This window comes from Dermochelys coriacea, chromosome 13 (assembly GCF_009764565.3).
Source record: "Dermochelys coriacea isolate rDerCor1 chromosome 13, rDerCor1.pri.v4, whole genome shotgun sequence".
Classification (NCBI taxonomy): Eukaryota; Metazoa; Chordata; order Testudines; family Dermochelyidae; genus Dermochelys; species Dermochelys coriacea.
Window position 1 is genome coordinate 7,856,010 of NC_050080.1, and position 18,047 is coordinate 7,874,056.

Sequence of the window (18,047 nt, forward strand, 5' to 3'; positions counted from 1 at the left end):
GATGGTAGCCACAGCAGACATATGCATAGTGCATGGGAACAGTGTATGAGAACTGAGTAATGCAAAATCAGAAAACAACGGTCTGTGGTGCAATATTGTTTGCACTGATCATTCTGCACATACCTATCTATGTCCATGCACTCTGATTGATAGTCTGGGTCTTGATATATTGGCCTCAGTACGGGAAAGATCAAGTCCCCAAGAATCACAACACATGAAACAGATAAACCCCACATATAACACTACAGCCAGCACCATATGTACAAAGAACTTTTATTCCCCATATTACGGTTAATGTCTGTACCCCAAGGAAATAGTGAGGCTGGGATATTGAGATATACTTGTGTCCTAACAATAGTAAACACACTTCTGCTAGATGCTTAGTGACCTGTGGACACAGAGGAATGCATTTTACAGCTTTAACTTGTCATTGGCTATATTTGAACGGCAATATTCCCTTTTTTCCCCACTCTCCACACCCATGTGCATTATTAACTGTGTTGTTTTCCTCTTATTGTGCTAGCATGAACAGTTAAGGCATTTTGAATGTTATGAAGAGCATTACTTGCACTCATTTCCTGAGCTAAGCAGAGTTTATTTCATGGCAGCCTGCAGCCCTAGGAATTCATGTTATACTCTTTTGAAAAAAGGTTGGTTTTTTTTTCATAATGTTTGAACACCCTCAAAACACAAAACACCTACTAGATTTCTGGTAGCAATGAGAGTCAACAAAAACCTTAGATCTGAACAATCCCTGAACATTGGGAACATTTGAAATCTAAATTGGACAAAATCTCAGATTCAGACACCTCGGACATTTAAAGGGTTTGATTTCTGGATCCAGACTAATCAATTAAATTCGGTTCTAGTCTGGAATTTTGTTAGGTACCCCAGAAATCAGATCAGGTTCATTGGAAGGATCATAGGAGTCTATTTCAAAACATGTGGGGCTGATTGGTGGTTTTGTATCAAAATCATTCAGAATTCATGGTTCTGATGGAAAACCAAATGAAAGTCAGTGATGTGATGTGATTGAGCTTCGCTTTGTGATTTGGGGTTCATTTGAACCCCAAACTAAAAGCAAACCTCTGGGGGAGTGAAACTCGAATTGAAACTGAAGAAAATATTCACACAAAAAAAACCCTGTGAAGAAAAAAACCCCTACTGAGCTCTACATTTATCCTTGTCATGGAAAGTCCCTGTTCAATCATGTATAGAGTTACACATAACAGATTTCTTTAAGCCCATTAATGCTATATTTACTCAAGTGTCAGAAAAGCCATCCAACAGAAATCTAAGCCAGGTCAAAATCAAGGACCACTTTAATGCAGGAGAGGATGGCTTCAACATGAGTGGAACAAAAGTAAAGTGAATGATTTCTGGAAGGAAGTTAGAACAGTAGTGGATGAACTTTTCAGATAAATAATAGCCTAAAAGAGATGAAAGAGATTATAGTTTCAATTACAATTGTGCTCAACCACCCAGGAGATAATTCAAACAAGAAAAAAATCGCTGGATTGACATCCTCAGTACTGACGTTCAATTTAATTCCACTTACTGTAGGTTCACTGCATGTATTTTGAATCAGATACATCTGTTAGTGTGCAAAGATCTGAAAAATGTGTGTCCCTTTTATCAACATGACAGCCAAAATCTAAAGGAAAACCCCCTTATCTTTAGATCAGTCTGCCGGTATTGAGTTTATTTACTGTAGATATTTCTTATTAAATATTTTTGTCCAGCAGGTTAATCTCTTGAGATGTCCTGTCTCATTTTTTCAGGGGATACAGAACACATAGCCAAATCCACTCACATATTCCATCATTCAGCCTTAACAAATGAATTGCACAAATAAGTTAGGTACTTTCATTAGAATAATTAAACCCTTAGTATAATTGCTACATCTAATATATAATATTATAGCACAACATATATCTAATTAATTATACAACATAAAAGCCTTCACATACAAATGCTGTCATTTTAAGGGGGACGCACTGTAATTTTTCAGATTATTTGGGCCACATTTTGCCTGCGAAATCCTAATGAATGCACTTGAATTTGGCCCAAGTCCACCTGACTGGCCCAATGAGTTTGTGGTTTCATTTCAGTCCCTCGTGTAAAATAATCCACATTACAAACCACCCATGCATTATTTACTAGGGATGAAAGTTTGGCAGACCAAGAACTAAGGTGAAAAGGAAACCAAGTAACCTGTTGGCCCAAAAGACACTTGGGTTCCTAAATCCTAATCTCATAGATGTGGGGCAGCATGAGGAGGGTGAATTGTGTCTGTTTATATAAAAAGCAGCCTGTACATAACTAAATGGCCTAAGTTTCCAATAGTGCTTCGAGGCTGAATTTTCCTCAGTACAGAAAGTCAGCGGAACATGAACATTTAAAAAAAAGAGGGGGGGGGGAGAGAGAGAGAGAGAGAGGGAGGACCCAGATGCTACTTTGGTTCCTACACATTCTGGGAATAGGACTAGCAGCCCAGCCCCTTGAATGCCAACACAGTCAGAATGTCCCAGTCCCAGTCAAGTGCCTTAGTCACAAAAATATCCTTCCTCTCATGGGCTTATTGCAGCTAGACACTTTCAAATTAGGAAGTTCCTGAATCAGGCAACAGCATCTCCTTAATGTTATCTTACAGTTGGCAGCCATACAGTAGATCCGTGCTTTTCCAAAACGAGTTCAGTTTTGCTATCCCTATAGTTTCAGCTGGGTAAGGTGTTCACTTTTCTTTCCCATGCTTCTCTGTTTTGCTGTTGTGCATTCTATTGTGTTTCAGCCCTGAGACAGCTGTATTTCAGTCAACGAAACACAGTGGATGGGCAATATGATTCTTTTATATATGGTTTATAAAGTGCATTTGGATCCTTCTGGAAGAAAGGCACTGTCTAAACATAAATTGTCATTATAATTATTATTATTATTATTGTTTGCAGTGTTGCTGTAGCTGTGTTGGTCCCAAGATGTGAGAGAGACAAGGTAGTAAGTAAGGTAATATTTTTTGTTGGACCAACTTCTGCTGGTGAAAGGTCCAAACTTTTGAACTACACAGAGTTCTTCTTCAGGGCTGGTTATATCTTATTGTGTTGACCAATATTGCTTTAGCAAAGAGGCACTGGGATGATTGGCACCTGGCCTAAAAATATATGCCACCTTTGCTATGCCACCTATGCTCCTCCAGAGTTGGGTGACCAGACAGCAAATGTGAAAAATCGGGACAGGGAATGGGGGGGTAATAGGAGTCTATATAAGAAAAAGACCCAAAAATCGGGGCTGTCCCTATAAAATCGGGATATCTGGTCACCCTACTCCAGAGAGATGGTCTCATCCTCTCACAGCTTCACAAGCTGTAGATTCCTAGTTGAATATTTTTGGGACCAGGGCAAAGTTTGCAGTTTTAAATTGTAGAAAGCTAATTTCATGTTCCCAACAAGCATTCAGTGGCACAAAGGACCACAGGAGACCCCACAAGAGTATTTCAGTGGGGACTTCTCAGTCAATGCTTTATTTAAAAAAAAATACTGCTTACCGTTGGACACAATAGCAGTTCAAGTGCTTGAATTGAAATATCCTTGTGAAGTCCTCATGAGAGAAACTGGTATGTGCTGCAATGGATAATGGGTGAGTTTTCTTGGACAGCTGATACATGGAACAGACCATCCCTAATTTGTTTATTATGATAGTGTGCAACGGTGGGTGATTTAAAAACAAAAGGGACGGGGAAGACTTTTCCCCCTATTATGTAGACGAAGACACAAGTTCTATTATTTTTGATGATTTTATTAGAGTAGAGCCTAGAATTCTCAACCAAGATCAGGGCCAAGATCAGGGCCCAGTTGTCCTAGGCACTATACAAATATACGACAGACCGTCCCAACCCCCAAGAGCTTATAGTCTACATAAACAGGACAAAGGGTATGAGCGTAGGAAAAATGACTTGCCCAAGGTCACACAACAGGTCATTAGCAGAGCTATGAGTAGAGAAGTCTCCCAACTCCCAGTCCAGCCTAGTCCACTGCCCCACACTGTACTGTAGACTTAATATAGCTAAAAGTATAGCCACACGCATGTAACATGAAAAAAAGAACACCAAATCTTCCAATATATCCAATCTCTCTGAGATGTATGAAACTGGTGTTGCATGGCCTGATCTGGTGAATGAAAACAAACCGAAAACTGGCCCCAAATTGGATTCTGCACTAGTGCGGTTTGGGCATTTTGCAGAATTTTATTTGGTACAACTTTTTACAGTGGCATAAAGATGATGGGAAAATCTTGGTGGTGCTGCTGTTCTGCTTTTCTAAACAAAACCTAGCTTTCTGTTCAGAATAAACAAAGCAGCTCAGCCCAATTATGCCAGCCTTCCTCAAGTTTAAAAAGAATGCATTACAGAAGAGAAATGGACCTTTTCATAAAAAGAAAAGGAGGACTTGTGGCACCTTAGAGACTAACAAATTTATTTGAGCTTAAGCTTTCGTGAGCTACAGCTCACTTCATCAGAAGCCTCCGATGAAGTGAGCTGTAGCTCATGAAAGCTTATCCTCAAATAAATTTGTTAGTCTCTAAGGTGCCACAAGTCCTCCTTTTCTTTTTGCGGATACAGACTAACAAGGCTGCTACTGTGGGACCTTTTCATGAAATCCCACTAGCCCCTTTGATCTAGATGAGATTACATTAAAGAGCACATTGTTCAGCTATAATTTCACTGGTTCCTGGATAGGTCATCTGACTGGAAGATGAAATTTTTAAAAGCTTTTCTCCTCCTGCTATTCATATCATGGCAGGTCACATTTCCTTAGAGGTTAACTCTGTTGGCTCAAGGACACAGGCATGCAGTAGAATACAGAAATGGAGGGAATGAAGGGGCAGTTGGCCCTTGACATATTAAATTGTTAAAAGATCTAGTCTCTACTTCGGAAAGATGGTCTGAGGCAATATCTATCCCAGTGCTAAAATAAGTCCATGACGTGAGCTGATTTCAATAAGTGGCTGTTAGATACAGAGCATTCTTTTGCACTAATACAGGCAATTAATATAGAATAGGAGTCAGTAAAAGTAAGCCCTTAGTGCAAGGAGTATTTTTTTAAATACAGCCTCGAAAAAATACTTTTAAAAATTAAAAACATCCATGGAGGGCTGGATTCTGCTCCCATTACATTCCATCTCAAAGCTCCCACTGATTTACTGGGAGCAGCATTAGACACTAATTATCTTCTTTTGCTGTAGCTTTTGCAGAAGAAACTTACAAAGTATGGGCAAAAAGAAAAGGAGTACTTGTGGCACCTTAGAGACTAACAAATTTATTAGAGCATAAGCTTTCGTGAGCTACAGCTCACTTCATCGGATGCATTTGACCAAATGCATCCGATGAAGTGAGCTGTAGCTCACGAAAGCTTATGCTCTAATAAATTTGTTAGTCTCTAAGGTGCCACAAGTACTCCTTTTCTTTTTGCGAATACAGACTAACATGGCTGCTACTCTGAAACAAAGTATGGGCTTTCCCTCACCCCATTGACTGGGGTAAGTGCGTCCGCCTGTAGAAAGGGCCTTTTGTTACAACATCAGGATTTCAGGGGCATATTAGCTGGTCTGAAACTTTTTATTTGTGGCTTTGCTGTGAGCCATCATTTTTAACTGATATTCCCCCTGTGAGTGCCTTGGCTATAGCTGGGATTGTAGATCACGCCATGCTAGTTAGAGGGGCAGTAGTGTTTCCTGTGAGACTCCACTGCCTCCCTCACCAGAGAGGAAAGAGTACAGTTCCTAATACACCCTCCATGTGGAAGCTGAGAACAGTTCCTCAATGCTCCCAGCCTCAGGGTGCATCTCTACTCCATAATTAAACAGCAGTATCCATTAAGCCACACCAGGTGCTCCCTTGTTAGAGTTATTTGTCTTACTATGTACTTCTAAGTTATTTATATTTCCAGCAGCTACCATTGAGGAGTCTCTTTCGAGCTAGAAGCAGAGATCTGGAGAGCTATTTTATACACCTCATTATAGATTACTTCCCCTCCCTTCCCCCCCACAGCAGTTAAATCATTAAGGGCTAATCCTGAGAATCTGCTGGGAGGTGCTGAGCACCCTGAACTCACATCTTCACTGGAGTTTTTTTACCCTGCGATAATGGATTGCCAGTGAACTCAAGGTAGTTCGCACCTTTGTAAAGTCTAGTCTGTACACACCCCAAATGAAACAGTCAGGCAGGTGGATGGAATTTGAGGGTGCTTATTTCATCACAGGAGGCACTTGGGCCTCAATCCAGCAAAGCACTTAAGCATGTGCTTAAGTCCCATTGAAATCAAGTTTAGTATACTTAAGTCCAAGACGTATTTAGGTGCTTTGCTTAGTAGGGGCCTCAGCTCCTTGCAGAATCTGGCCCTAAATTTGTTCCATTTCTCTTTAATTTGGGAGTAAACCCTGCTCACCTTGCCATTGCGAGCAATCCCATGGTCAAGAATGGTGGTTTTGCTCCAAGATGATGAGCAAGATTTGACCCTCTCTTGGGCATTTAGTCTCAACATTTAGTATGTAATTTTAAGCCTGAATTTCAGTACCAGCTTTTATAAAAACTTTACATGGTGGGAGGAGTGATAAAGTCCAGCAAACCTTACTCTTACATTTGCAGGAATTGGACAGGAATATTAAATGTATTAGTGCTAGGTTTCTGCTGCCAGCAAGAACAGCACTTCCCATGATGTATGGTCCTAGCAAATGTACTGTAATACGTGCATCAAATACGCTCTCTGAGTAAATAGATATTGTCTAAAGTACATTACCTCTGTGCTTTCATGTTTAATTTAATGTAAGTGAACAGCCTTAATTTCTCTAAATTGTAATAATAATCATTATGCTAACAGTGACATTCCTAATAATTTATTTTGCAGGTCATTAATCAACAATGAAACATTTTAATTACCTGTTCAGAAATGTCACACTGTAAATTAATTCTATGTAATTATATATCTGAATTCCATTTGTTAGGGGATCCGCTCTTGCCCTACTCTTCAGGATAGTTATGCAGGTTATACACAGCACAAGAAGAATTAGACTGCCTTGCTTTGACTGAGTCACTTGTATTCCTTAAACAGTGTATTACTAGGTTAAAGTAGCAAATTGCATGGCCCATGGGGTAAAAACAGAATTGCATATGCACAAGTCTGTAACTAATGTGAAGTTGGGTGTAGATCTTTGATTATTGTTTCTCTTTCAAAGTGCTAAACACAAATAATTTAGCCTTTTAAAATGTCTATCTTTCCGGCACCTCAGGGCACATTGGAAATAACACAAACATGAAATAGAACAAAATCAGAAGCAGACAATAACACTTTCACAGTAATTAGGTCAATTGCTTTTTGGGGGCAACTGCATCAAACTACCAGCCTGAGTGATAGTTCGGATTTTCATGGCAGTACTTAGCTGCAGTATTCTGCTCTCCTTTTAGGTCATCTCTTCCACTGACATGGGAGTAAGAGGTCTTTATTTTTCAGAAGAGCACTATATTAAGATCAGTCAGCGTGAGATGAATTTTGCCTCATGTGTACCAGTTTGTGCCCACTGTTAAGAGCCGATGTAAAGAGCTGCACAATGGAAGCATTTGTAGTGTAAAACAAATGTGTAGTGTATTGGTCCTATAAAGCCCAGAAACTATGCTAGACATTCTTGAACACCCTCTACTGCACCTTGAAGTCTTTAAACCATAATCTGAGGACTTCAATAGCTCAGACTTAGGTGAGAGGTTTATCGCAGGAGTGAGTGGGTGAGATTTTGTGGCCTGCATTGTGCAGGAGGTCAGACTAGATGATCATAATGGTCCCTTCTGACCTTAATATCTATGCATCTATGAAAAAAAACCTTCTCTATTACCAAGCTATTTACATATGTACAAACATAGGACCCTCTCGTTAACACCTGCCACCTTCCATTCACTTGTTGCACTATTGGGGCTTGAAGGTGGTGAGTTATAAAACTCCATTTGCAGTAGGGTATGTGCAGCTGAAATGAACATGGAGCGGTGGATTTGCACTGAGGCCCAGCACTGTGGCTCCATAATTAGAGAACTGGTCACTAAAGTCCGGTCCTTGAACATGTATCCGTGGTTTTGACACCTGCAGCAGATCATTCCTTTAACTGGAGTTTATCAAGATACAAAGTTAGCGTTGTTGGTGGGTGGGGAATTGTAGGGGAGTGAGTTCCTAATTGAAGGGTCGAAAGTGCGGCAAACCTAATGGTTTATAGAAGCATCTTTGAGAACAGGATGATAAATGAGAGCAATGTCATGATGAGTACAGCAACTAAGTAACGAGACTTTTATTTGATACATAAAACCACAGGGAGCTTCTGCACAGAGAATACAAGGAATAGGGCTAAGTTTTGAAGATTTTGAAAGGCATTAGTAAGGGGGAAAGGAATGCTGACACTGCAGTCAAATGCATGGATCAGGGTTTTAGTATTTTTCAAAGTAAGCATGGGATATAATAATTTGCTCATATATTTTCAGATGGCGGACAGGTATCCTGACTTTTGATTTACTATGGTATGTTGCTGTAGGGAATGTTCTGGATTTAAAATGAGGTGTCCAGAGCCTTGATTTGATCACCTGATCACTGAGTTCCAGCTGGGAGATGAGGAAGTCATTATATACATAACAAGAACCTCCAGCCAAAAATTTCCTCTGGTTTCAATTGAACTGGAAGAAGCTGCTGATAAGGTAGGGCTGGATGTCAGAAACACAGCAGTTTATGGTAAAGATGAGATATTGAGAGGTGATAACTTAGAAAAATCAGTGTATCATCCATATTAAAGAGACAGCTCACACTGCTGGACAACATGAGGGGTGGTTCATATGTGTATACTAAAGTATGTTGGTCCTAAAGTTAAATCCCCAAGAACCATCAGAAGTAAGTCCGGAAACCCTCAGCAAAATCTGATGCACATTGTAAAAATGTACAATCTGTCACTGTACACTATGTTCTCCATATAACTTCTTAAGTTTGTGAGACAATTATAGAGAAAACGATACTGCAATCTGTGAAGCAGTTTCTGTAGTGGTTTTATTCACTCGTTCAATGCAATGCATAATCATTGCCAGAAACCTCTCCAGAGGTGTGGGCATAATAGAGAGATATCAAATCAATGAGTCAAGACACCAAAAAATAAAATTCAGATGAACATCACATTCAAAAAATTGTATAATCTGTCATTTAATGCTATCTTAAATCCTTCTTATTGAAATAATACATCTAATCATAAAGCAACCTGGGCATCAATACCATATTGCACTGCATTCAGAATACACGAAGAGTCACAAAATTCTGCAACTTCAGTTTGCTGCCAAAGGATGATGGTAACTAACTTTTTAAATCTTGCAATGATCTTAAAATGGAAGTCTGCAATGCACATGAACTGTTCATAGCTGGAAAATGCAGTGATCTGGTAGGGATGTATAGAACCTTTTGTCTTATGTCCCCTGTTCAAATCCAACCTGGGTTGGTAGTGACCTTATGACATTATTAACTGATGACTGTCAGGGGGCTTATGTGAAATAAGTTGTTTCTTAATTATTTTTAATGTTATTCCCAGAAGTTTAAGTGGCCAATTGGGGTAGTATACTGGAATGCTTTACATGACTTAGATTGCAGGAGAGATGATGTATTGTACCTCAAAAATAAGCAGCAAGAGCAAGTCAGTCCAGATCTTTCTAAATTCACTTAAGAAAAAATGTTTTTGAACAATTGTATAAAGCCCTGAAGTGGCATCTAGAATCTTTTACATTCCAATATATATGAAGAATTCTATTTTTATTTAGTGGCCCAATCCTAATTGTGTTCATATATATGAGTAATGGATTTGGATCCCCTTTAGATTTAGTTACAGATCTGAGGAACTTACATACAGCAAAGGTCAGACACACTGGTGTGATGGGAAATAATGTTGTTTCCCAATAAATCTGTTGTCACAAGGAAAGTATCACAAAACTGCTTTTTAAATTGGTTAGGTACAGGGATGCTGGAACAATCTGTATAGTAGGGATGCTGAGAGCCATTGAACCAACTGTAAACCCTGTATCTGATGGAAACCACTTCAAGCCAGAGGGTGCAGTAGCACCCCTAGCACCCCAAGTTCCAGCACCTATGGTTAGGTATGCAATTTGCAGATGCAAAATGTGTGCATGTGTCCATTTAATATAAATAGTCCTCATGGTTCTGCTCAGAAACCAGGTACCGTTGTACACAGTTATCTGATCTGCATGGACAAACAGTAATTTTAGTTTGCCTAGACATATTAAAATCAGACCTTAAATGTTCATTTGACTGATTGCTTAGTTAGGATATTGAAAGGGAATTGATTGGCAGAGGGAGGGTTGGGGGTTGTTTGCTTTGTAGACTTTTTTAAATCCATAATTAGACTTTAAAAAAAAAAGGCAGTGTTCAAATACAAATTTCATTTGTATTAACTGAAACTACATTACCTTGGGTTTGATCTTTCATTCCTAATGCTGGCAAAATGCTCATTGATATGAGAATTTTGCATGGGTAATACATTGGGTAAAACTGCAGGATTGGATCCACTGCATCATCCAAAAGTGTACTGCAATTTTTATACGGCATTGACTGTTATCCTGACCTTTGTGATAAACAGGGGCTAGAATTTGGAAAAAACAATTCACAATATGCATGCAAAACGGAATCTTGTAATAGCATTCTGGAGAGATTTCATGTAAGGAACCACCAGGAATAAGGAAAGTTAAAAGAAAACATTACTGTTCTCTTAGAAAACTTTTTTAATTCAAGGGTTTTTTACATATTAAGTAAAATCAAAACCTGCTGTATTGTATAAACAATGACAAACAGTTGGCAAGTTCATTAGAATTTCCCACGTGCTCTTGGTCCTAGCTATTGAAATACTGGTGTTTTGCTTCGTTCTTCTTGAAGGCTATACAATACATGCCTGGCCGGCTTGCACCAGTTCTGATTAGTACTCTCCTCACCTTAGTCTGGTTATGTTTCTTTGAGGATCCAGTCTACTGTGTGCCAGGGAAGGGTACATTTCAGATTTATGGTGCAGCCTGCAGGGAGAGTGAACGCTACTTAATGAGCTTGAAATGTACAAGTGTAGAACAGTGAACAATGAGCCCCTCAGCTGGAAGCAGAATCAAAAACTTGGGCAAGCTTTAACATTTATACAACAAAAGATATGCACGAGTGTTCATTTTTCACTGGAGGACACCAGTGAAACAAATGCTGTGTTTGCTTATATTGTCATTGCTCATAATTATTTAAAACACCTCCTTGCCCTTCGTTTACTTCAAGAAAGACTTTTTGTTGAATATTTCACCTCTCTAGTCCTAAAGGAGGTTCATTTTGCGCCATAAAACTTCATTTTGCTCTCCAGAAAGATATGCTTTTCCATCATTCGGATCTAAAGGAATGCTTTCAATCCTTTAAAGAGATAGTCTCCACTAAAAATCAATAGCCAACATTGTCTTTAAATAGTCTGACATTTACCTTTAACAGGGCTTTCATTTCTTCTCCTGGTTGAGCAAACATTTGTATTATCCATCCACATATTTTTTTCTCTGCCGTTAGCTATTGCTTGAGTACTCGTCAAGATCACAATTCTTGTGTCAGTGACATCGGCTATCTATAAAAAGGGTTGTAGCAATATACGTTAAAGGGACTGGAACTCACTAACAGAATTTAACTAATGTTAACTAATTTATGGAAAGCATCAAGTCAGAATAATTACAGGCAAAGGGGTAGTGTAAATCCCTAGGGGAAATATATTTTGGATGCTAGTTTTACTTACAAGCAAATCTGAATGCTGGCCCAAAGGTCAAAAATAAAAGACTATGTGCTTTATTCCTCTCAAGTCATCCACCTTCCTTTCTCTTCCCATACATGAAATTGTCTATGGGTTCATTTAGAAAACTGTATTTTGAGAGCCTGGCTGTTTGCAATCTGGGAAAGTTAAGCAAATTAGCAGAATTATTAGGAAAAGAGCCAATTCTCTATAGCCTGCAAAGCAACCGTTTGTTAAATTGGCTGTCATGAGAGAATTGCATTGATTGAATGATAGTTGCAGTGCTTTGGGAGGGAGAGCTATGCGGGCCTTTTTGGAAATAATGTTCCTGTATCATAAATGAAAAATAAATAGGGAGTCTGTGTAGATGCCACAGCAAAACTTTTAGTGATTTCTTGGAATGAGAGAATTAAAACATGGTTCTGCTCTGCACACACATTCCTTTTTATGTCTGCACTACTGGGGTAGGGGGTGTTCTGTGCTATGTGTTTCTAAAAATAGAAAGGGTGGTAGGAGGGCTGAGAAGAATCGCTTCAAACCAGGTGGCTGATTACACCTGTTTCCCCTGTGAAATCATGAGGACATCTGCATTTCTGCTAGCTCGCCCTCCTAACTCAACTTCTGAGTTGAGTTTTTTTGGAAACAGAAATCTGAATCCAGTAAAAAAGCCATTTAAAGAGATTGCTCTTGCACTGTTTCTAATAGCTCATCCTCATTTTTATACATCCTTTTGCTATTGATTTGATATTTTTATACGTTATAAGGGGCACTTAGCAAAGAAAGAATGGATTAGCAGATTAAATATGCTTTATTAGCGGATATCTGTTGGGAAATTATGTCAGTTTTCCATTTAAAAGATGTATTCAACTTATTCAGTTATTGAATCAATTTATTCATGCTTGAAAACCTACTAACATTCCACTTACCTATTTGCAATGTCAAGTTTAATACTGGAGAACTGGTCTTGAGGAGAAAAAACTAAAGAAATGAAGAAAATGTACAGCAGAGCAGTACTTTGCATTTCTATCGCAGATGGGGAATTAAGCATGTTATGTCATAAGTAAAGCGAGGGTAGGAACTCTGGGCTTGATTCTGATATCTCTGACATCAGGGTAAATGAAGTGTTACCGTACCCAAATCAGTGGAATCCATGTAGCACTGTTGCAAATGAGATGGGAACCAGGCTGTCTTTTTTCCAGGCACAGCCTGACTTTTCAGAAATGCTGGAAACACTCAATTCCAGGTGAAGTCGAATTATGGGTGCATAGCACTTAAGGTGTGGGCCAATTCCCCATTAATTGCACAGTGTAATATGACAAAATTTCAAATCTACACATGAAATGGATTATCTGGCAAGGCAATTGTCGTTAATAGTGGCCATATCCTGCAGTCGTTCTGCCTGCAGATTGATATGGAAGGTTCAGCATTGTTTATTAGCACCAGACCTATGCTTCAGTTCCGACGCAGGTAAGACTTCTATTGACGTCAGTGGAGGTGTTTGCCAACATGAAAACTACAACATCAGGCTCATTATATTTACCAAATAAACCCTTTGAAATTACCAGAGATGTAACAGAGATGTAAAGTTTGGTTCTGTATCCAGATCCAAATTTTTCCAAAGCTTTGAGGGTATTCAGATCTGGGGTTTAGTTTGGGTTCCTATCCAGTAATTAGTCAGTAGCTACATTTTGGTTCCTAATAGCTTTCCATAATTGTTCCTGGAGTCACATTTCTATAGTATGCTTCACATTCTGTTCTGCTCTTTTAAATGAAAAGGACAAAACATTTACGCCTGTAAGATATCTGGTTTTGGGCCAGGATCATTAGGCTCAGTAAGTTCTATTAGCTGATTTTGTTATTGTGACTTTATTGACTCAAACGTCAGCCATAACGGATGGTACAAAATGTGGTAAGAATCTATATCCTTTCTCATATTCATTTCAAGTGAAATTCACCCTAACGCTCCCCTTAATGAATAGCTACAAGTAGAGGAAATATACTGAGATTGCCAAGATGGAATCTACCTTCCAATCCACCAAAGGGACAAGGGGGCAGCCCAATTGCAGCTGCTGATTTTGCCCCTGGGTTGAAACAGAGGGCTGTGTCCCCTACATACACCTTATGTGGGGTTTTGTGGCCAGTGAATCTCTGTAATCATAGCCCCAGTGGCTATCTCCATGGCCATCCCTTGCCTTACCCCTACCTTTCCCATGAGTAGGGGATGTAGATTCCTCTTAGCACTGTCCAACTTTGTCTACAGCAATAATGGCAGAGCCACAGTGTAAGGGACCTAAGCTGCTGGGTGAATTTCACAGTCAGTGAAAAGCAAGTATTAAAAATAGAAGCTCGGAGATTTGATAGTTTTGTCTATGATGACTTTCTTAAGGGTTGGATAAAGAATGTCAGGGTTAGACAAAATGAATGCAAAGCAAGGAGCAATGTAGAAAGAGGATGGAAGGAATTTTATTTAGAAACCATCTGTCACATAAGTCAAACTCTTCTGATATTTTCAGCATGTTAATTCCCTTTTGGTTAGTTGAGCATTCAGAAAACATCACAGAGCCCATCCTGCAAACCCTCACTCTTGCTAGTTCTGCTCTTTGTTTCAGCTCTGCATGAATACACAAGTTTGTACTGTAGGGCCTATCTCTGTTGACCCTTTAATTTCTAATGACATATTTAAAAATCCTGAGTTTTGATTCAAAATGATTATATTGTAGATCTGTCCTGCAGCTGTTATCCCTGGCCAATAGTTCTGCAGAAGTCAATGGGAGTTTTGCACGCATCAGAATCAGACCCCCATATGGGATTTCTGCATGAGTAATATCCTAGATGGTTGGAGAGATGCCCCCAAGAAATTTTAAGTACAAAAAGAATGAAAATGCCTCAAATTAAAGAGATCCTACCGCCTGTTAAAGAGATTTGATTCACCAGGCTTTTGGAAAAACTGGACAAAGTTCCAGTGCTCACCCATCATAACAGCTAATGCCTATAGTCAGTAGTAGACCAGATCCCCCATCTGATGTAAACTGACCTTGAATTTAATCTAGCTATGCCCATTTACACCATCTGTTCCAATGTATCCAAGGGTGGCTCTGGTATATGGGGGGCATGCAATGAAGTTATTCTTGGAGCTTCCTCTCCATGTCATTCTTCCCTTCCCCTTACAAATTTCCTCTTCTCCTATCATCTCTCTCCTATTTACTCTCAAAGAGCCTGATCCAGAACCCAATGAAGTCAATGAGAATTCTTCCAGTGGGCATTGAATCATGGCTTTAACCATAACAATTGGTCCCTGCCCTCACGAGCTGGTCATGTTTTTTTCTTAAAGGCTGGCCAAGAGCAAACCAACCTTTGCTAGTTCTCTGTAAAAGTAGCAGGCCCCACTGCCCTGTGGGGTTTCTCACCTCCTGTCCCTCATGATTCAAGGATGGATTTTTTGAGTTACTAAACCCATCACAGAATGAATGTCTTCAACATGAAGAAAAGGGCATGAAGTGACTCGTACATGAAGTGACTTGTAAGATGTAAGATGACCTCCATGCTTTCTCCCTACCCCTTTCCGGTTTGTGAAATATCCACACTTCCTTGGGTTCTAGGGCAAGCTGGCTGCTGTCATGTCCAACCAGTAAAAAATGAGTGATGCTATTAAACCTCGGTCTATTTGCATTTCAGAAAGAAAGAAAGACAAAATAAATGACAGATGACATGGTAGGAAATTCCTGTTGGATAGCCAAAAAGTTATTTTATTAGAAAGTTCTGAGTCATTGTCAGTAAGATCCAAAGCAGTAAGAACACAGTATTAAAAACAAATATGCAGATTAGTGTCAGAAAACGGTAAGGACACAAATGGACATGTAACCCCTCCCACCCTCCCACCCCACCCCCCCATCCCGTGCAGGAACAAATATCATTTTCTCTCTGAGTTTGAGATTAATTTTTGAATAAAATGACAGACATGAGATCCAGGCTGCTGAGTTTCTGAGTGAAAGAACTTAAAAGAAAAACAGGGTTGTGATATTAAGAGTTATTGGCTAGCCTGTCACAGCCCTTGCTCAACTGTGCAGGGGTGTACGGCCCTACATCCTGCTTGGCTCTGCTTTGATTGTGACTCCAGCCATGGATGCGGGGGGGGGTGGGGGGAAGAGCAAAAACTAATTGCTCAACTCTCTTCCTTGGAGCAAGTTAGATGGGTCGCATCCTGAAAACCGATTTGCACACTAGCACTCCCCTTGACTTCAGTGGCATTGGTCAGAGGTGTGGGAGTGGGAGGAGCCCTGGCTCTGCATCCCATCCCCAACTCACCAGCAAGAGTACCTAGCTGGGCATAAGTGGGGAGAGCTGCCCCACAAAAGGGGGTGAAATAACTTACCCCTTCCTCAGCACAATGGGGCATCATTGTTTACTGCTGGGTCATTGCTGCTGGGTGCCACCCCTTACTTGGGCAGAAATGTTAAGTCATAATTGAACCTGGTGCATTTGAAAAATCTTTCTTTCTTTCTTCCTGAGGAAAAAAAGGCTATCTGTCATGTATTGTATAAAATGTTTGGGGTTTTTTGAGGTGGGGGTGAAGGGGCAGGAGGTAGAGGTGTTATCAAGGGAGGAATTCAAAGATACAAAATAACTGCTCCACATTCAGATGATGCTACAATGTTCAGACCCCCTCAGTTTTGTGGTGGCAGGGGAGGGGTGTAGAGGCACATGCCGCCTTATTTATTTCTTGATGAGGTTGTATTATGAGAGACACCTATCTGTAGCAGGTCTAGATGCCCTGACATACATTAAAACATGTACATAAAAATTTTAATACAGAAATTCCATCTAGTCCAGTCAGCCCAACCCCATAATACACGTCAGTACAGGCAGGACCTGATCCAAATCCCCTTGAAGTGTATGGAAGTCTTTTGATTGACTTCAAGTGGGGTTTGGATCAAACTCATAAACAGGGCAAATAATCCCACTTAATATCACCGAGCCCCATTTGCCCAGTGTCCTCATTCTTACCAGATACCTAGGAAAAACGATAAACAGCATACCCAGAAAGTCAATATATTCATGCTATTTCAGACCAACGTGGGGAAGTCCAGAGACAAGGAAAGCTTCCCATGAGCTGTGTCCCCATCCATCTACATGGAGAGGACTCCAGTTCCAGCCCCTCTGCTGATCACTAGGGAGGTGGAAAGGGAGAGGGAGAGGGCTAGACTCTCAAATAGGCAGGTCCCAAGCTTTGCGGCCAAGCTGATCTTGTGGTAATAAACCAAATGAGTTTGTTTGACAGAGATCAACATTTCAAAAAATCACCATGGATTGTTTGCCATCCCATTGTATATTGGTGTGCGCACTGAGCCAATGAGTCCTTCCTTAACCCTATGGGAATTAGGTGGTTTATGAGACGCAAGAAATCTGACCACATGCATTATGATCTCACGGTGGTGTAAATAAGGATTAACTGTCCTGAAGTCAATGGAGTTACATCCGTGTAAAACGGGTGTAAATGAGAATGGGATCAGGTCATTCAAACTATTGAGATGTAGGGCTTTTATTTTTCTTATCATTTGAAATCTGGTTCTTTTCTCATGTCAGATTTGCAAGCACTTGAACAATTCCTGGTGCCCAGGTTAGACCAGAAAAGTCCACTCATCTGGCTTTGAGAGGACACTTGCTGTTCTATCATTATATTTTTGTTGTCTAACACTCATAAACCAAGGATTTGGTTTCACAGAACAAAATGAGGGGAAATGCTGTTTTATAATGTTCATTTCCTCTCGTAGCCAGATAGGGCCAAATTGCCCAAAGGGCTTGACTCCCATGGGAGAACAGTGATAACTGCTGGCTGCCGAGCCCTTTTCAAAATTGACCACAATAAGGTAAGGCCAAATTTGGTCAGCTTTACTAACTTGGGGTAGTACTTTAGCCCCAAGTAGTCCTGCTGGAGGAGAGAAGGAGCTTAAGGCTAGCAGAAGCTAGCTTGAAAAATCAGGAACATGAATGATGTGCCTGATCCTGTAAATATAATGACAATTGAGGGCTCCATTGTGGCTTCGCCACGAGTTCTGAGTACTGCCCTAAGAGCAGATGGAGAAGCAGGTTGAGGTTCAGAGGGTCATCACAATCTGTCTCCCAGATTGTGCTTGCTTCAGGGGTGGAGGAGGGAAACAATGCCCACTCTGCAGATGCCTCAGCAAGATGGCAAGATAACCTTCCAAGGGAAGCAGTGGGGGCAAAAGATCTAT